The following is a 20,731-nucleotide window of genomic DNA, read 5'->3' on the forward strand; positions in this document are numbered from 1 at the left end:
ACTTCTAAATCTGGAACCGGCTCCCTCCACATCCCAGGTTCGCTTATGAGACTGTTTTCGTGTACGGTCCTCTTTTTGACTGTTGGCCAACTTCAAGGATGGTCAACAGGGGTGTGTGTCTCTCTGTGTGTCTGCGGGATGGGGGTGGGTGGGGGTTGGGCTTCGTTTCGACGGTCCCGAGGCGGAGTTGGTTGCGACCCTTCCGTTTCCGTTGCGTCTTTCGGAGCGGCCAGCCTAGGCGCGGGAAGGCAAGGTAGGCGTGTAATGAATAAATAATAAGAATAAATAAATAAGGACTTCCATATGGATGGCTCCGAAGCTGGCGTTCACAAGGCGTCCTTCCTTCCTAATGGACTTATTTGTGGAGGGAGAGGAGAAAAAAGACAAGATGCGATGGGAAAACAGTGTGTCCGTGTGCGTGTGTTACAGATAAAAGGTTAGGATCTCAGTGTTCTCCATCAAATTTAAGGGCGGGGGGAATGGCCCCCAAAGATCACCCTCCCGTCTATGTTTCTTTCCCTCCTTCCTTTTCTCGTCCCTTCCTCCTTGAAGCCGAAGCGCGTTGGAAGGAGCTTTAAAAGTGGCTTTCTCGCCACTGTTTATATGCGCCGAGCCCTGTTGTTCCAGAGGACTTGCAAAAAATAAAAATAAATTAATCACCCATTGGCTGGCAAGAATCCGTCCCTGACTGTGGGAATCCTTGTATTCTGGCCCACCCAACTGGCACCATAAAGAGTGCAAGCGTCTTTTCTTCAGCCGAGGTGTTTCAGAAGGAGGGGGGGGGGGAAACAGGCCTGTGGAAACGCAGCAGGCGGATGTCTCTGGAACTTGTCCTAAGCTGAGGAAGGAACAAAGCAAAAAAAAAAAATCTCTTTCTAGAGAAGTGGCCGTTGTGTATTACTGCAAAAAAAAAAAAAAAACACCCTATTGATTCAATAGACCTGCTCTAGTAGGTTTTAACCTATAAAGCCCTAAAAAGCTTGGGTCTAAGCCAAACGAAAGACCGCAGCTCCATCTATGAGCCTGTCCGGGCATTAAGATACACGCCAATAGTCCCAGTTTAATAAGGATCATCTTAGAATGGCTAGAGCAGGAACGGACTCAATAGATGATCAAATCCAGTCCACCCAAGAAGGTCCAGCGGGGAATCGAACTCCCGACCATGACTGAACTACGGAGCTATCCAGATGCCGAACGAAGCAGGGTTTGTACACTCAGTTCCATGTGGACAGGCGGCCTCATGGGTTAGGAAGGCTGTCCCGGGTTTCATTCCAAGGAACGAATCCTCCAAAATGAGGACCCCAGTTTAATGGCAAAATTCAGGACCTTGGAGAGCGACCTTTCCGGGTCATGCAAGAGCCCCCAGCCGAGCTTCGCCTCCCCACGGATAACCCGCTCAGGATCACCTCCAGCCCCACTGTCACCATGAGAGATGGTCTCAGGCTGCCGGGCCAGAGGTTGGGAGTTCGAATCCCCCCCCCAAGTGGGCTCCTTGAGAGGGGCTGGACTGGATGATCTCCCGGATCCCTTCCAGCTCTGCCATTGATGATAATGATAATGAATTGGATGCCTTGCCTCTCTCCCAAAGTATAGCTGATGTCTACAGCTGCCAAAGGACAGGAAAAGGCGCTCTCTCTATATGCCCAGAGGCTACCAACCCATGTTGGGAGATGCTTTATTTCATGATGGGCTCTGGGAGACCAGTTTTGGCTTTTGGAAAAAAAAAAAACACAAACCAAGGGGTGGGGGATCCAACTCAATTGGGGTGGAAACAAAACAGGCTTGGCTTTTATTCGGTACTGTCCCTGGTGAACCATTTGGGTTTTGCATGTTGTATTTCATTTATTTAATTTTTAAACGTTCTCTGTGTTTCTCAGAAAGCTTTTGTGATGGGGCTGTCTGAAAGGACCATTCATCCATGTGGGGAACCCCTCCTTTTTCTAGCTGCTCCCATATCCCCTTTGGTGCGTGCCTGCTCACACCCATACACAGAGTCCCTCCCATGGGACCCACATTCCCCCCCATACCCTGAAATTTCCAGCAGGATTGGCCCTGGGAATCTCTAGTTGGTGGCATCTCGAAGCGTTTTGTAGGGACTTCAAAGGCCCTTCTCAAGTTTTATATGGCGCAAACGTTTGTGGCCCACAGATCTCTTCCTCACCAAAATGTGTGCCAGACAATAAGATGTGCAAGACTTTAAGGTGACACAGAATGATTTGTCGTTTCTGCTGTAAAACTCTCTCTATTTTTTATTGATTGGTTGGTTGGTTGGTTGGTTGGTTGGTTGGTTGGTTGGTTGGTTGGTTGGTTGGTTGGTTGGTTGGTTGGTTGGTTGGTTGGTTGGTTGGTTGGTTGGTTGGTTGGTTGGTTGGTTGGTTGAGGAGGAGGCCTGGTGTGTGTCATGTATTTGATTTCTTGGACTACAAACCCCATAACGTCCCAATCTGGGAGCACTATAGGAGCAACACACACTTTGCAGACACCGAACTTTGGCTCGCCTAGGAGGAAAGGCCTCAAACGGGATGGCCTTGACCTCAGCTAGGCCTAGCTCCACCCAAACTTCCTTTTCCTGCCCCAGTGCGACTGGCAGATACATTTTTTTTCTGCAGAAAAAAAACAGACTATGATTTAATAGTTTTTTTTTTCTGTTCCAATTCCCATCACCCTCTTTCTTGGCTATATGAGGGAGCAGCCATGTGTGTGTGTGTGTGTGTGTGTGTGTGTGTGTGTGTGTGTGTGTGTGTGTGTGTGTGTGTGTGTGTGTGTGTGTGTGTGTGTGTGTGTGTGTGTTTTGATGGACAGGGCCTGGAGGCGAACACCTGACCAGCACTGGGAGTCGAGAGAAGTCTATTTTGTAAGGGAGGCTCTACAAAACAGCCTTCGCCCGTCAACAAAAAAGGCCCTTTTGGGGATAAAAGGTGGTTGCGAGGGCCGAGGAGTAGGGGTGGGAGTTGGGGGGCAGATGTGGATGCGGATGGAGGGCCCAGGAGGATCCCGTTCGCCCATCCCACCAGCTGGGAGGTGGGGAGAGGGAAGCCAAATTTCAAAAATTTCACCCTTTGTTAACCTTTTCTCCGCCCCACACAGGCATTCTGCAAACACAGGCCAGCTTGCATGGGTGTGTGTGTGTGTGTCTTGGCTCCCAAAGGAGGTTGTGTTACATTTACACACATACACACACATACACACAAACACATACTCTCCCCCCACACACACGAGGAAACTGCCTGCAAAAACTGTTCTCAAGTTATCGGACAAAAAAAATCCGAAAACAAAACAAAAACAAAATCGAGAATGGCACCTCAAAGGCTATCTATTATATTTTAATGTGAGCTTTCGTGGACCCGTCCCCTTCATCAGACGCATGGAAACAGGATGAAATGTGGAGTGGGATATCAGTGACATACTAAACATCAACGCCCGCTGTTGTTTTCTCTGAGGTCCTTTGGCAAAAGGTGTCCATGAGTAGAAAACACTCCCCAGAAGAGTTGTGTGGCAAAACAAAGGTTTCTTGTGGCTCATAGGGTTGTTGTGGCTTTCTTGACAGGATCATAGACTCTTCGGCCTGGAAGGGATCTTAAGGTCATCTAGCCCAACCCCGGGAACTCTGCAGTTAGGAAAGCTGGCCTCTCCTAGGATGGTCGGTTAACACATTATGATCCTGTTTCTCCTCCCATTTAGTCTAAATCCAGAACCACCCTTTGGTGCCGTTGCTCTGTTCGGTCCGCTGGGTAGCAGAGAGACATCGGTGAGCACACCGGGCTGGGACTTGGTGGATCCGCGTTCGAGAAGAGGGACGTCGCTCGATGCCAAAACTCTCTTGAAATGGGTGGTTGCTAGACTCTCTCTGTTCTGACCTACCTTGCAGGGTGGTCATGAGGAGAAAGTGGGAAAGAGGAGAGTCACAGATGCTGGTTTGAACTTACTCGAGGAAAAGTAGAATAGAAACAGAACTAATGAATCATCTTTTTTTGCCCCCCTTCAGGAAGAAATCCGCCAGTCGCACTGGGGCAGGAAAAGGAAGCTTGGGTGGAGCTAGGCCTAGCTGAGGTCAAGGCCCTCCCGTTTAGACCTTTTCTCCCAGGCGAGCCAAAATTCGGTGTCTGTAAGTTGTGTGCAACTCATATAGAGCTGCCGGAATGAAGAATGATGGGATTTGTGGTCCAATTTTTAAAAAATCCATAAATTCTCCTTTGGTGGAGACAGGCTGATCGTAGTCATGGGCTTTCCACCTTCACGAAGACGGGGAATCTGACCACCAGAGAACGACCGGAGAAGAAGACTCACAAAACCCCATAAATAAATAACAGCTTCTTCTGCCGTGCACCCTTTGTGCTGTCAGAGGACGTCCTCCTGTCAAGGCGTTGGTCGTTGGTCGATTACGCGAAGCATCTGACTGCTCCTCTGCTGATAAACGGACGTTTTCCGAAGCAAGGTCATGCCTCCGAGACACAGTTTTCATTACACTAATGGAGGAGAAGAGCCCTCCTTCCATATTCATTACCAAGACAGGAGCTATTTCCCAAAGACTGATGCGTCCCTTTGCGAAGTCAGCTTTCCATACCATGGTGCCCTCCAGGTCTTCTGGACTGTGACCCACATCACCCCCGACAATGAGGTGGTCTTTCTCTCAGCTTGGAGCTTGCCCATGTACCCTTTTTAGAGGTAGTTCCATAGCCCATGGATCGGATTAGTATCAGCCCCTTCCTTTCCACCTCAGAACAATTTTCCTCCCGTGTCGGAGAATGTAAAGCTGGAAAGAAAGCGAAATGGAGTGAACAAAAGCTTCATTTATATTCCTATATAAGTCACGGAGGTGTGATGTCTGCCCTTCCTAACCCCGAGGACGAGAAGGTTCTGGAACACAGCCCTCTTACAATGCACCCAGGAGGAACTGAGGAATGGCCAGAGAAGGAGGAAGAGGAGATGCATCTTAGAAAAGGATCATTTTGAGAAGCTCCCTCCTCCATGCCTACATGGGTAAACTCCAGACCTCCATGAATCTAATGCCAGAAGTCTACGTCAGAGCCCTACAGAACTTTTTAGACCTCTAGAGAGAAAAAAATCAGAAGCCCGGATTTATCCCCGCTGGCAATTATCCCAGAAAGGGTTATTTCCAGAATGAAACCAGCTAACCATGTCAAACATATCAAAGTTCATCTGGGTACCAAGGTAAAAGTTGCTTCATTGTTGCAATCATTCCAGGCAACATCAGTTTGCCAAGCTTTATTGACAGAGCGTCTCTCTCTCTCTCATAAGCACCAAATGCTTCAAAGTTGCTGAAAACAGTCTAGTCTTACCACTGCAGAAAAAGTGTACACACCAGTACTGGAAAAATATATGAAAACTAAGCCAAAGTTGCAGGTAAATACTTTAGTCAGATTCCAATCCAAAATACAAGTGCAATTAAAAAGTACAATTAAAATCTCAAAAATAATGTTTTGATTACATTCTAAAAAATGCAAAAGTGGATAGCATAAAAGGGCACACGGGAAAATCATCTAAAAGTTTTTCAAAGGCATTATAGCTTTGAGCAATCTTTAGCCTTTAAGCCTCTGGCTGGATACACATTAAAAATATTCTAAGTGCTCACCCAGCCGAACCAGTTTGGGTCTATGGAGGAAAATCCATGTTGTCCTTATCGGTTCTGAGATGTTGTTCTGAGCCATGCTGTTAACATGTTGCTGCTTTTTGGAGTCTAGTGTCAGGTATATTTTTTTTATATGTGCAGAGTGGGTGGCATGGTGTGTTTTGTGTATGTGTCTCGTTGCCTCATACTTTATCCCATAAATCTCACAATTGCAACTTTTTGATATTTGCTGCTGTAGGTCAGGAATCCATGCTATTCACCACGGGATGGAGAAATCAAAGCAATCCTTTTATAAAAAAAAGAGTATCTGTTGAATCCAAAGTACCAATTCATTTAAGTGTGATGGTCTCGGCTAATGAAGAAATGCCCTCAAACATGATTGTTATTAGCAATAGCGCTCACAAGCAGGGATTGGAAACGGAGTGCGAAACGGTGGTGGCCGCTAAGAGTTTTCTTCATTTTCTTTTTTAAAAAAAATTGGCGCTATAGAATGATAGTGCTTTAGCACTGTTTATTGAAAGCGATATCTTGTTAATCTGTTTTTTTAAAAAAATAGAACCAGAAAAGTGTTTTAACATTAATTAAAATTTTTGATTAAAAAAAAAAAGAATGAGAAAAGGAATTGCAGCATTTGTGTGTCGAATACTCCCCCCCCAAAAAAAATACCCCTGGTAGATTTCGTTGCCTGATAAGGCACTGCCCAGGTTAGAACAAGGTTTCTTAAAAGACGGAAGGTATTCATAACAGGGAAGGGGGCTTGAGTTATGATACAGTCCAATCTGGCCTAAGGTTTCCCCCCCCCCAATGATTTGGACTTGACTCAGATCCAAAAAAAAAACCCCTCCCCTTTGGATCCGAACGATGGATCGCAGCCATCCATAATCCTGGAGAAGGCTCGTGTGTAGACAACACAAGGGGAATCCAATACAATCTTGCACCCAGGAAAGTTTGTAAACGCCCTGCATATTTTCCTAATGCGACGTTTCTGGGCGGGTAAGCTAGTGAGGCCATCACCACAACGAACCTGAACCACACAATGAGATCACACAAAAATGTGTGTTTGTGTGTGCACATGACAGGCAGATGTGAACATCAAAGGCTCACCCTGCCTTTAAAAGAAAGAAAGAAAGCCATTTTCCCATCCAGGGAACAGTCACTGGGGCAGAGACTCGGGGTGGGGGGTGGGCGGTGTTATTTAATTATTTCCTCATCTGCAGCTGCTCTCCCCCTCTGATCTCCTTCCCCTCATCAATGACAATCTGGTAAAACAGTCAGTTTGGGAGGTGTCCATATGGGGTGGAGAATGGACGGGTGGGTAAAGGGTGAAGCAGGGCCCTTCCCATCCCAGATGTTCTCAGTCTACAACTCCCAGAAGTCTCCGCCACTCACGGTGCTGGCCAGGATTTCTGGGAGTTGTAGTCCAAGAGCACCCAGGGGCCCAAGGTTGGGGAACACTGCTTTAGAGCCATTATCCGGAGTGTCTAGATGACATCACTGATGATGCACAGAGTGGTGTGTGGTATGAACTCTATTTTTTTGCCTGCCTTCTGCTTGCACGGATAAGGATTACAAATGCCACACACAATTTGCACACTGTATTTTTTAAAAACAGTTTTCTCCGAGCTTAGCGCTACAGCGCCAAACTGATACAGCGCTCATCCAACGGCTTAGCACAGCAATATAGCGCTATTTCACTTGCTTCACTTTTTTAAAAAAAAGAAGGGATACTAATGCCGATGAAAGGGATGAGTAAAAGAGTGATGATAATGGCAGAGAAGGGTGGGGGGAAAGGTTTTTTTTGTGCCATGTGGATGCTTGGAAATGGCAGTGGCCGGGAACTGGACTGACCTTCATTATCCACTTCAAACACACCCTACAACTGGGAGCAGATGGGATCAGAGCAAGGTAATGTGTAAGCCGTTTGGCCGGCCACCAGGGATGGGGGAGCAAGTAAGCAAGGATGTGTCCATAAATGGCATTTGGTGCCCAGTCGACCACTTGACCGGGTTGTCTGGCTGAGGGATTTGCCGAGAAATTTTGCAACTTTCGGAGACGACAACAGAACCGAACAGCTATTTCGAAGAAACAGATTCCAGCCAAGGCTGGTCCCCTCTCTGTCCTGTTCGCCACAGCCTAAGGCCACCATCCTCTAGGAGGGGGGTTTCTCCTACCTAACCCTGCGAACATCCCGGCAGACAGGGTCTTAGAAACAGTGTCCAGTTTGTGTCCAGACTGGGGAAGGGTCTGGAACCAGCGAAAGCGAACGGGGCCGTCACAAAAGGAAAGGGAGAGAGGTAACGAACGGCACAGGAGCAGGTTGGAGGGGGGATGCTCGGAAATGATGGGGTGCATAAAAGCCCGCGAATGCGCCAGAGAGGGGAAGACACAGACTGACCGCAGGAGCATGTGTGGAAGGCGCAGGGAGAGAAGGGGCCTCTTTGATTTCTCTGCACCTCATACCAGACACTGTCTAGACTCTGGCAATTACTGCGAGCTCAAAACACCCGGGCGCTGCCATTTCAGCTGAAAAAGAGCTTAACAAAAGGGAGGGGGGAACCAGAAGAGGGGAAGGCGGGGAAAAAAAAAACCTTCTCAAAAGAGAGCTGTAGGGTAGGGGGTGTTTCTGGATCATTCTGTGGGCCAAGGGGGACCTTCTCCTCTCGGATCACCCCCTTCCACGGGACCCCTCCAAGCCAACGGCGTTGGCCAAAAAAAACCCCACACACAGTCCTTTGTACTGGCAAGGAAGGGGCTGTGTTTGTTCCTTACGTACAAGCAAGACGCGCCAACCCGTTTCTGCAATCTGGACCGGCGCAAGTGGAAACAAAAGGCAGAAAGAGGGAAAAGGAGGGAATCTTGTTGACACGGAAGAGGCAGAAAGAAAGCCGACGTTCCTGGTTGGCTCCATTGAACGTCACCATGGCTTAATTCTACCAGCCTGCACATGATGTACTTATGATTTGGTTACTCCCATTTTCTATCCCATTTTTTTTTCGTCTTGCAAAGGATTTTTAGGGGGAAGTGAAAGAAGAAAAGGCCGAAGCAGGACTGCAGTTGAACATGGAGAAGATGAACATCATGACTATAGAAGAACCCAACTTGGATGTTGAGGACGAAGAAATGGAAATCATTGGGGACGTTGCAGAACTTTTTTCAATCATTGATCCAGAAGGAGATGGCAGCCAAAGAAGCAGAAGACGGAGACTCGGAAGGGCATCCATGAAGGAATGAGAAAAGGCCATCAAGGGTAAGGAGGCATCATTGGAAACCAAGATGAGGCTCATCTACACTCTCGGATGTTGAGAAAGGTGACAGGACGAAAGTTGATGAATCTGAACTATGGTGCTGGAGGAGAGCTTTGTGGAGACTCCGGACTGCCAGGAAGACAGACCGATGGGTCTTAGGCCAAGCCCTCCATGTTCTTCCAGCTCAGTAAGGAAGCTCCCAGCTAGCATTGAGAGAGGAACAGGAATTGTGGCTGGAACTTGGCCAAACTATGTCTGAAAGCCTTCGAATGTCTGTCTTTCTCCGCTAAGGGAGGGAGGGCTCCCGAATGGAGAATTGTGGTCTTCGCAGTTCAGAAAAATCCAAAAATACCCGCCCCTAGACAATACAGTAAAATAAACAGTAAAATTAAAAAAAGAGCTTGTTTTTAATAGGGACTTGGGACTCTGGACTTGACACCCAAGACATGGACTTGGTGCCAAAGACTCAAACTCAGGATTTAGGTCTTAGACTCGGCTTACATCCCTGGTCTTGATGGTTCGGGACGTTCCGGGGTCATCGTCCACCATCTGAACGCCCGGCTTGGTCCCGGACTGTCCGTCAGCTTCCTCCGGGCGTTGAAATGTGCTTTTTGTCAAACCGTCAGGTCTCAAATGTCACCGGCTGTCAGTTATCGAGTGCTCTTGAGTTTCAACAATAGTCGCCAGACAGTAAAACCTTTTGGATGTCAAGTTGTCAGGTAGAAATACCGAGGAGCCCTGGCTGTCTCTGATAGACTCTGGAAGGGATCTAGATGGAGGGAGCGTCAGAGTGGCAGAATTTCACCGCTGGAGTCCCTGTCCAAGCATGATCATCTGTTCAGAATGCTTTGGGATCCTTCACACGGGACGTCCCATACATTACCCTCCAGCCATCGGGGCGTATTTTCTACCTGTTTCTTCTCTTTTTTTTAGCGCTTGGACTAGACTGGAATAATACCACCTGAAGAAGGACAGGCGCGGGGAAAATTCAGATTTTGAACGTCAGAGGGGTCAACAATTGCTCTACTACGGAGATGGTTGAAGGGGTTTCAAAGGCTCTAGATAGGCCACCGTTCTCCCCCACCCCAAAATTGCAGGGCACGGCAAAGCAGCGAACATCATCCTGTAGCCTTTGCATACGATTTGTAGACAAAAGCAGCCGATGCTTTTATTAGACTCACCCAAAAAAAAAAAAAAAAGCTAGCTTTTGGCTCCTACAGGAGTCTTCATCAGGACGGGCACCATGGAGTTCAGGGCTGCAGAGGAAACTCTGACATGCCAACATCCATGGCCAGATGGATGAGCCATTTTGGGGGGAGTTTGGATTTGAATTTCTGCAACCCAGCAGAAAGGCAGGAAATTCCCGGAGCAGAATAGCTTCAAGTTCGCCAAAGTAGCCCACCCCTTTTCTCCTTCACTGGCACTTACAGCCTCTCTAGAGTCTGCTCAAGTCTGCTGCCGAAAGCAGACACGTTGGTCAGTTTGCTGTTCGATCTGTTTGCAACTTTAAGTAAAGAAGATCGCTCGCATGGAAACCGACGAAACAGTTAAAAGCCCCCAAACCATGTAAGGCTCCTGTAAAAGAGACCAGGAAAAGTTGCACGCCCGTTTACGCCTCCCTCGCCGACAATTGAATAAATATGCTGCCCAGCATGGACAGCCGCATGAATTAATCCTTGAAATTAAATGCTTTTTGTTACAAAATTAATAATACAGTAATGGTTTTCTTTCCACGTAGGAATCCAGGTTTGCCATTTGAATTCCAAAAGAAAGAAAGAAAATGCATGTTCTCTTTGCACATATTCTAATCAAGGGCGCATGGGCATGCATGTTCACACATGCACATGTGCATATGAGGAAGGGAGGAGAGAGAGAGGGTCAACCCCCTGGCTTTGAAGAGAAGTGAATTTCAAGATGTCTGAGTTTCCTGTGGGTGGAGGGCTTGGGTCCAGCATTCCTTTCCGCCATTATTAGTTAATTACTGTAGGGCTTCCTGGCCATTCCCCTCGCTTGCCCTCTGCCCTTCGACCTCACCGAGGGCTTTTCCATACTCGCTCAGCGGAGGGAACCAGCAGGGTCTCCGAGGGAAGGAATTCCACTCGAATGAGATCACAGTAACCGCCATTAACTATCTTCTGACTGCCAAAACCTTCCACCCTTTTCGGGTGGGAAGTAAAAAATCTGAGTTTGCACCAGGATCGGGAGGGGGGGGGCGTTGGATGGGTGACCAGGAAGGTCAGTGAAGTCCCATCATCCACAGTTCCAGTCTGGAACAGGGCTTGTTAAACGACTTTAATCCCCATGCACTGCGATGATTAGGAAAAAGAAGACAAGACAGCGAAATAAACACATCTTTGGTCCCACCTGGCAGGGCTGTTTTTTATGGTTTTATAGAGCATGTTAAAAGTCATCTCTTAGGTAACAAGGATTCTATGCCTTGCTGCATGTCCTGCCTCTACATCACGTCCTACAGTGTGTGTTCAGAACGGACTACAAACACCATAATTCTCCATTCTGGGAGTTCTACCTACCTTGCACTTAAATGTGTCTCGCCTGGGAGGAAGGCTTAGTTAGGTCTAGCTAGGTCTAGCTAGGAAGCTAGGCCTAGCTAGCTTTTCAGGTTAGGCCTGTCCTCCAGGTGAGCCAAATTTAGGTGTCTGTAAGTTGGCTATACGGTAGACGGCACTCCCAGAATGGGCATTCATTGCCCAGAAAATCCAAAAACTTCATTCTTGTTCTGTATGTTTTTTTCCCCAAGGGTAGCCCTACTATTAGGCAGAATATTATCTTGACCTCAAGGCTGCAGAATGACTGGAGGTGACCCCAGGTTTCTTGACCGAGGGGCTTGGGTATCTCCCTTGAATGCATAGAAAAACCTGTTTTCCAAAGGAGCTAGAAATCGTCCGGGCATCCGGGACCAAATCAGCAAATTACTATGCAAACAACGGTTGAAAGAAGAACCAGCTGGCACAGCAAACTGGAAATCAGGATTTTGCCGTGAGGGGTGTGGGGGTGGGAAACCAGTTTGTCTGGATGACTGAAGCGTAGGTAAGACCTTGCAGCCTTTGTAGAAATCCACCAGAGACTCGATTTTGGATCCATTCAGTCGTAGTCCTACCAGCTCAACCCCATTCGGGAAGAGGACGAATCTGAGATACGGATTCGAGGCAAATCCCTGCTGTCCTGAAGTGGGTATAAGATCCCCCCCCCCAACCAAGGTCCCAAACCGTCCAGAGTCAAAAAGCAGGAGGATACCAAGGAAGCAGAAGTGATCCTTCAGATTCCAGAATATTAAAAACACGTATGTTTAAAAAAAACAGATTCAGGACGAATCAAACAACGACCGATTCGTGGATCCAGGTAAAGGACTTTGAACGGTTCGCTCAAAGTTAGACCTTGGGGTTTGAACCCCTGTGGGTGCACCCAGGTTTGTTGCTACCTCTTCTCTCCTGAGATGCGCCTCACCTCTAGCACAGGTGTGACACGCAGGTAGAACAGGATCCTCTTTCTGCTGGGTTTTGGCCCATCTAGACCGGGCAACGTTGGCCTTTCTGCTTGTTTTTCGAACGATTTGCCAAAAATTCGCAAATCCAAAATATCGAATGCCGGAGAAAGAGGAGGCTGGGAGGTTCTCTCGCCCCTCTCTGAAGTCACCCCCATCCCCGTTTGCCGGCTAAAATGAGGTGGCCCCAAATTTTTACCCCCTTCCTCGACCACCTCGTTCGACCTCCTATGGATATTGCAAGAGGAGACAGTAGGAGGGCTGTCCTACATTTTTAAAAAAATTTCCCCAGTGATGGGGACTGCGGTCAAGTTGCACCAGCAACCAGGCTCAATTTGACTCAGAACCCACCCAAACCCTTTCCTTATTTTTTTTTCTGGGGAAACAAACATTTTGGCTTGGGGACTCCAGATTAAAGATTCAGACTCAAACTCAGTACCAAAGACTCAGATTTTGAACTCGGGGCCCAAAGATTGGCTGACCATCCCTGCTCTTTTATAGGTTTCGTTAAAACCCATCCCACAAGCCGAGCCGATGAAGCTGGCTAGCATCTGATTCCCCCCCCCCCCAGATTGTCCATTCTGGTCTCCAAGCAGATCGTGTGTGTGTGTGTGTGTTCCTTTTGTACGAGGCCCGAGCACTCTGCACGCGATCAGGGCCCATCTTCCCTGAGAGAGCAAGCCGGTCTTTCCAGATGCCGTGTATTGAGCGCGCGTCAACCCATAAGGACAAAAGCGTCCTTGATTTCGAAAAAAGGCTCAAACCGAACCCCAAAGTGGACGTGGGGGTGAGGGGTTTGGGGTCCAGAGCCCAGATCCATCACCGGCTCAGGGTCCCCCATGCACCCAGCCCTGTCTTCTCTTCCTGCCAAGTAAACCTTGCGCCAGCAATCTTTCCCCAGCCGTCTTCCCCCTCCCTACCCCTTTCCTGGGTTAAAAATAAATTCAAGTTTCTGGGAAGCGCTTTCTCTCTCTCTCTCTCTCTCGCCCCCCCTCCCTCTCCAGAGCCCCAGAGAATCCTTCTCTACTGCTTTCAAGCTTCATTCCCCCCCCCCCACTACTCTCCCTCTCGCTCTGGCTGTCTCTCCCCTTCCTTCCCCACCCCTCCTCTACTCTGATCTAGCTAATATCCTCAAGCTTTCTTTGCCAGTTCAACTGGAAAAGAATTTAACTGTTTCGGAGCCAGGGAGGGCTTGGAGAGCCTTGGGAACTCCCAAGCACCGCTTTCTAGGATGTCCTTAGGGCTGCCGTGGGGGGAGGGACGCCAAGCCCCCCCACCCCTTACTGCCCTGGCTGGCCGGGGGGGACCACCTCCGCTTGGTTTGGTGGCCATGGCTCACCAGCCCTGTATTGGCCCAGTGGCCGTGTGTGTGTGTGTGTGTGTGTGTGTGTGTGTGTCCTTCCCGAGCCTCGGGACTGGATTACACGCTGGCTGCACGGTTTGGGGAAATTTGTTGTCAAAAGCGAACGTTGCAGTTTTCGAAACGAATCCTACAATCAGCTTAGAATGGCAGAGCTGGAAAAGGGGACCCCGGGGGGTCATCCAGTCCAACCCCTGTCAAAGGAGGCACAGAGCGGCGGAACTGAACGCCAAGCCACTGGTCTACCCACCCAGCCGAATTACTGAGCCCTAATTTGGCTGTTTCGCATCATCCTCGTCCTCTTAGAACTGCGGAGCTGGAAAAAAAGGGGACCCCGTGGGATCATCTAGTCCAGCCCGCCAAGGAGGCACAGAGGAGGATTCAAACTCCCAACCTCCGGCTCCCCAGCCAGATGCCTACAGCCCTGAGCTATGAAATGAACATCTCGGATAGCAAGTCACCCCCCTGACGCTCAGGATTCTGGAGCGCCACCTTCTCCCACCCTCGGGATGGGGTGTACGCCAGACCCCATCGTCCTCCCTCTGGCCAGGGGGTGGGAATTGTAGTCCATTGCTCTCTGGAAGGCATGGCTGTGAGGCTTGAAGGGCCGCTCCGGACCTTAAAGGGTGGCCGACGTTAGCAGCGTTGTAACTTTACCGGCCGAAACCTCCTTTTCCAGCAGGTTTTTGTCGGTGAGATTTGCACAGGCGTATAACCTTCGGAGTGATCCCCAAAGCAGCTTGGCTGATGATTCACAAGAAGCCAGGCTCCTGTGGTCGGGGCAGGGAGACTCATCTCAGGAATGAGTAATCCTCCGAAGGAGAGCGCGCAAACACAACTCGCTCTCCACCCTGTCCCTCCTCTGCCAGAGCTGTGCGTCAACCCACAAACCAGTTCTGGGGTCCACTCACCTTAGCTGTGTGTGTGTGTTTTTTTGTGAATTCAAGGCTGCGATGGATAAGAATCCCCTTTGGTCTGTTTTCCCCCGAAAGTGAGGAATTTCTTTCTACCTTTGGTAGGGATAAAAAATGGTGGTTTGTGTTTTTTTTTTCCAGGGAGGGGGTTGTTTTCAACAAAAACCTAATGAGGACGAAAGCAGGAAAAAAAAAAATAAGAACTGTTTATCTCTCCAGGCGGACAGGCTGGGCTTTGAAGCCGATGCTCCCCTCAAAGAACAGGGCATGTTTTAGCCTTGAGAAAAGAGGAGAGCCCTCTTCAAATACCGTATTGTCTTTTTGTCTAGCTTTAATCTACGCACTTCTGCATTCACCTTCATAAGCAATGAGTCTATCTAGAATCCTAGAATCGCAGAGTTAGAAGGGGCCTCGAAGGTCATCCAGTCCAACCAGGCAGAAATCCCAGTCCAAGCAGATCGGACAGAGGGTGGTCCGTTTTTCGAAGGCCTCCAGTGTTGGAGCGCTCGGCACTTCCTGAAATCATGGTTTCCATCATCGTACTGCTCTAACAGTTAAGAAGTTTTTCCTGATTTTCAACCCAAATCTGGCATCCTGTAATTTGAGCCCATTATGACTTGTCCTGCACTCTGGGATGGATGGAGGACAGATCCTGCCCCTCTTGTGTAGGACGACCTTTCAAGTCTTCGAAAAGTGCTCTCTTGTCTCTCCTCTGTCTTCTTTACTCAAGACTAAACGCATGCCCAGACCTTTCCATCTTTTCTCCTCCAAGGGCTTGGTTTCCATCCACCTGATCCTCCTGGTTGCCCTCCTCTGCACTCGCTCCAGTCTGTCATCATCCTTCTTCAAGTGTGGCATCCAGAACTGGACACAGGACTCAAGATGAGGCCCCACCCCTGCCGAATAGAGGGGGACAAGTACCTTGCGGGTATTTGGAGCTCAGACTTCTGTTAATGCAGCCTAAAGTAACATTCGCCTTTTTTGTAGCTGCATCACGCCGTGGGCTGGTATTCAGCTGGTGATCTACCACCATTCCAAGATCCTTCTCGCTCGTAGTATTACTGAGCGAAGTGTCGCCCATCTTGTAACCGTGCATTTAGCATTGTGTCCCCCCCCCAGTTGTAGAACTTTGCACATGATGGATGTGTAACAGCCAACAAAGAACACCCTTAGCCCCCTTTCAATTAAAAGGACAGAGGAATAAATAATTAAATGATAATTTAAAAAGCAAAGTATAAGATGGGTTGCTTCTGCCTTTGTGAGCAACCAGTTTGTCTTCTTGTACCTGCCGTGGATGCGGATGTGAGTGGTCCGAGCTTGAGAATACAAAAAGCGGCTGCACACATTCTCCCTGGGGAAGCCGTCGGTGTCTCCATCTTGAGCTGGAGGAAAATCTCTCAAAGAAACTGAACATCGAAGAGGCTACCGTCCCCTGTTAAGAGAGCTCGTCTTGGCCGCGAAGGACACATTTGTGCGATTTCTTCACAGGCCTCACAAGGCCTCCAGGTGCAAAGAAACCTGAAAGTTACAAAACAGAACCCTCAGAAAGTTACACAACGGACAAGGGAATTGTTGACAGCCAAGACTTGGGATGACTAAGGGATAAATTTTGCAGCCGAGGGAGGAACAGAAAAGCGAAAAGCTGCTAGGCTTCAGAAAAGAGCGGCTTACATCCGAGATCCACCAAGACGCCTCAAGCGATGGGTGAAGATGCAAAGGGGCCCCAGCAGGATGACTCACAGACATAGCCTCCCCAGCAAACATCATCTCCTTTTTATGTAAGCTCTGTACGAATGCTGGTGTCTCGCACATTCCACTATAATGGCCCTTTTTGTTGTTACTCTGACGGAGGTATTGTTTGGTAATACACCTTGGCAATGTTTATTTATTCAGTCATTCTGTTATTTATTTATTTATTCTGTTCCTTATGTGTTTTCAGACAGTGGATAAGCAAATCAGTGGATACTGATCCTGCGGATAGCAGGGTCCCCTTGTATTCCATCCCTAGGCACTGAAACAAAGAAAGAATGTGTCAAATAAATAGTAGTTGGCTGAGCTACGAAAAGCAGAGGTGTCTTAAAGCTAATCGTCGGTGTTACAGCACAGCCGTTTGCCAGCCAAATAAAGGCTGAAGGGGAGAGGGAGGGAGGAAGATTTCCATAATGAAGAGTATTGCCAAATTGATTGGGTTCCTAGAGGAGATTGCCCGAGATGACCAAAGATGTCCCATAAAAAGTGAAGTCTCATTGAAGCAGATCTAGACTAAGGGTTCCCAACCTTGGATGCTCCAGATGTTCTTGGACTACATCTCCCAGAAACCCTGGTCAACACAGCTAGTGGCGAAGGCTTCTGGGAGTTGTAGTCCAAGAACATCTGTGGACTCAAAGTTGGGAGCCACTGCTTTACACCATGAGACTCGATCCTTGAATTGGTCCAGATGAACTTCCAAACGATGGTCTCCATCCTTGGGTTGGTTCACGATGACCCTCCAAACGATGGTCTCCATCCTTGAGTTGGTTCACGATGACCCTCCAAACGATGGTCTCCATCCTTGGGTTGGTTCACGATGACCCTCCAAACGATGGTCTCCATCCTTGAGTTGGTTCACGATGACCCTCCAAACGATGGTCTCCATCCTTGAGTTGGTTCACGATGACCCTCCAAACGATGGTCTCCATCCTTGGGTTGGTTCACGATGACCCTCCAAACGATGGTCTCCATCCTTGGGCTGGTTCACGATGACCCTCCAAACGATGGTCTCCATCCTTGAGTTGGTTCACGATGACCCTCCAAACGATGGTCTCCATCCTTGGGTTGGTTCACGATGACCATGGTCTGGAGGATCAGCTGAACAAAACAAACCAGGGTCCAGAGCAAGGGTTCCCAACCTTGGGTAACCCAGGTGTCCTTGGACTACCACTCCCAGAAATCCTAGCCAGCACAGCTGGTGGTGAAAGGCTTCTGGGAGTTGTAGTCCGAGAACGAACCCAAGGTTGGGAACCACTGATCTAGATCAAATATCTCCTTCTGGAACCTCTGGACCTGAATGATCACCCCCCCACCCCCAATGTTCAAGCGTCTTACTCAACAATAGGCTACGAAGAGCCCGCAGTGGAAATGATCCCATGGAACGGATTTCTACGAGTGCCATTTTTCAACAAATGCCTCCCCACTACCTCTTTGAGGAAGAGCAAACGCCTATTTTGCTGCAGATGGGTTGGTATTCATCACCCCCCCCCCGTACGCACGGTGCGGTGCGCTCATGCACATCCACGGCGCGCTTCTCCTAGCCGGAGTTGCAGGTGGGAGAAGCCAGGGGAGAGGGAGAGGAAAGCCCCCCCCAGGCCCCAGTTCCCGCACCGGAGCAGTAGGGGTCTCGTCCACCTTTCCAACCCGATGGCCAAGAGCCGGCGCTGAGTTTGTGGAGGTAAAAGCCTGCCCGGGAGAAGAATGGCCACCGGAGGCCGATGCCTCAGGCCTGCCAGTGATGGAGGCGGGAGGCTTCTCCTCCTCCTCTGACTTCAGGTCTGGAGACGTTGCAGCTGGGTTGCAGGCTAGTCTATGTGTGCATTGGGGTGTGTGTGTGTGTTTCCTACCCTGCAGGCCAAAAGAAAAGAAAAAATTAGTGGATGGAGAGGAAGAAGAGGAGGAGGAGACACCCCCCCATCTTCCAGATTGATTAAAGTTGAAAGCTCTTTTCCTTTTTTGCATCCAACCAGAGAGGAGTGGAGGACCAGAATTAAAAAAGAAAACAGCCGGGAAAAACTGCACTCTACAACCTCACACACACACATACACACACACACACAAAAACCCCACCAGCCTGCCCCATTCCCAGCGCTCCGAAAGCAGCAGCGCCTGCATCCATCTTGCTGTGTCCCTGCATTTTAATTACCGCCTTATTAATATTCATGAGACTAGGCACACTCAAGGGGGATTACAGTCTGTCATTCTCGGGCTGAGCTCTCTCTCCTTCCCTCCCTCCCTCTGCAGGCTGGATCTGTTTTCCATTCCCCACACACACACACACACCAGCTCTCCTAAACAACCACAACCTTTTCCTGATTTGGGGGCTCCTGGAGGGCCAGAGTCGGCGGGGGCCCACCCGGGAGGTCGAGGACACTGGCAGGACTCGAACCCGACTCCTGAGCCAGCCTTGTGTCCTCGGTGGCTGTCCCCACATCCCGTCTGCAGTGGCTCCGGTCAAAATGTGAGCCCCTTAAGGAAGGCAGGAAATACTCCGCGTGGATGTGGTGCCACATGGGGTCCCACCCTCCCCAAACCTGGGAAGAAAAAAAATATCATTTTCCATTCTCAGAAGCCTGCAGGAGCCGTGTTGTTAGGGTTTAATCATGTGTGGGTCTCCAAAAGCCCTTCTAAAAACAAAATCCAAGCCCACTCCCCACAAGGGTAGAATTCTGTTATCTAGACGTACAAATTGTCCCCAAATTTTGAGGATAGAGGGTGTTTTCTCTCCAAAGTTGTCTACAAGAGACACACTTTTGTTATGGGGGAAAGAGGATGAATCATAGAATCCTAAAGCTGGAAACGGCCTTGAGGGACATCGAATCGTTCCTAAATGAAGATGTCCGGATTCAGGCGTAGGAATGTTTCTGCCAGGGTGGATCATATAAAAAGGCGAACTAGATCGCGTCCGTGGTCCCTTTCTCCCCCACCGTCGACGGCTGCTCTGAAATTTGCTGCTGTATGGCCGGGGAGGGAGAGCAAAGAAATTAGATTTTTATTTTGAGACACAGCACACCGAGAGCATGCACCTTATCTGGCTTAGAAACGACACCAGGACCCTTGCCAAACGTCTTTTAAAGGGGACGCTCGGCGATTCCCCCACGGCTGCACACGCTGCGGGATATCTGCAGGAAAGAATAAATAACGGCGTGGACATTTCGGGAGGCGGAGAAAAACAGGAAGGGTGCCTTGTTCCCCCCACCAACAACAACTGCATCTTTGAAGGATGATTGCCTGGGTTTTGCTTAATACCGCAGTGGACAAAGCTGCAAGCCACGTGTGGCCCTGACTCTCTGCAACGCTAAGCCTCTCTGCCACCACTTTTATTTACTCACTCACTCACTTTTCCCTTAAGTTCCACCCCAGGGCACCTCTGCGGGATAGCTCAGTGGCTTAGGCATCCGGTTGTGGACCCAGAGGTTGGGAGTTCGAATTCCCCCCATTGGGCCTCCTTGACCAGGGTTGGTCTTGATGATCTACAGGGTCCCCTCCAGCTCTAGCCGTTCTAAGAGGACAAGGATGAGGAGAAAACATCCAAATTAGGGTGCAGTAATTTAGCTGGCTGGATAGCTCAGGGGTTTCGGGATCCGGCTACAGAGCCAGAAGTTGGGATTTTGATTCCCTCACTGGGCCTCCTTGACCAGGGCTGGACTAGATGATCTACACTCTACAGGGTCCCTTCCAGCTCTAGCCGTTCTAAGATGGTGAGGGTGATGACCACATGATTCTGTTAGTCATACCACACAGAGTGAGTTGTTAGGGATAGGGAAGGTTAGAATGGCTTTTCCCTCTCCCTGCACCTCCAAGGAAAAGCTGCTTTTGAGGATAACACCTTGGTTAGCACAAAAACGAGCAAAAAACACACACACACACACCCCAAAACAAAGGGGATGCATTTTGTGAGTTTCCGTGGGGCACATCTGTGTGTGTGCGTGTGTGCGCAGACCTCCAGGAGTCCTGATGGTGTCCCCCCCCCCCATTCTCCAGCTTGACTGCTCCACGAGAGATAGAGCAAGTTTCTTGTTTGGGACTCCAACTCCCAGGGTGCACCAGCCTGCCTGCTTCTGCCTTCAGCTGCGCTGGAACGGCGCTCTCAGATGACTTTCCCACTCATATAGATGTCAACCAAGAAGGGAACATTCAATGTCCTCTCCTCCCCTGGACACTCTGTTCATTCATCACCTTGTTTTAATGCCTTTTACAACTCGTTCCCGGGCATTATAGCATGTTTATTGGCCATTTTATGTTTTACTGCTTTTTCAGTATTTTTTTTCCTCTCCCCCCCCCAACCCAGCAACGTTGGTGGTTGCAAGCAAAACCCGTCGCTGGAGCCACACCCCACCGAAGCAAAGAAATTCAGAACACACTTTCAAC

General features: G+C 49.2%; 2 long non-coding RNA genes across 3 annotated transcripts; one reads left to right on the plus strand and one right to left on the minus strand.

Annotated features, from left to right (window-relative positions):
* Positions 1 to 1,768: 1,768 nt before the first annotated feature.
* On the minus strand, positions 1,769 to 20,220 carry LOC140702969 (uncharacterized). Of its 2 annotated transcripts, XR_013539645.1 has the most exons (3): positions 17,996 to 20,220; positions 14,609 to 16,622; positions 1,769 to 4,753 (listed from the first exon to the last, which is right to left on the minus strand). It is a non-coding gene; the product is annotated as an uncharacterized LOC140702969 (long non-coding RNA). The 2 variants fall into 2 exon arrangements; XR_013539644.1 differs by lacking the exon at positions 17,996 to 20,220 and having other exon boundaries at positions 14,609 to 17,989.
* LOC140702970 (uncharacterized) lies at positions 7,778 to 10,546 on the plus strand. Its single transcript, XR_012082248.2, has 2 exons — positions 7,778 to 7,884; positions 8,597 to 10,546. It is a non-coding gene; the product is annotated as an uncharacterized LOC140702970 (long non-coding RNA).
* Positions 20,221 to 20,731: the final 511 nt, after the last annotated feature.

This window comes from Pogona vitticeps, chromosome ZW-PAR, assembly GCF_051106095.1.
Source record: "Pogona vitticeps strain Pit_001003342236 chromosome ZW-PAR, PviZW2.1, whole genome shotgun sequence".
Taxonomy (NCBI): domain Eukaryota; kingdom Metazoa; phylum Chordata; class Lepidosauria; order Squamata; family Agamidae; genus Pogona; species Pogona vitticeps.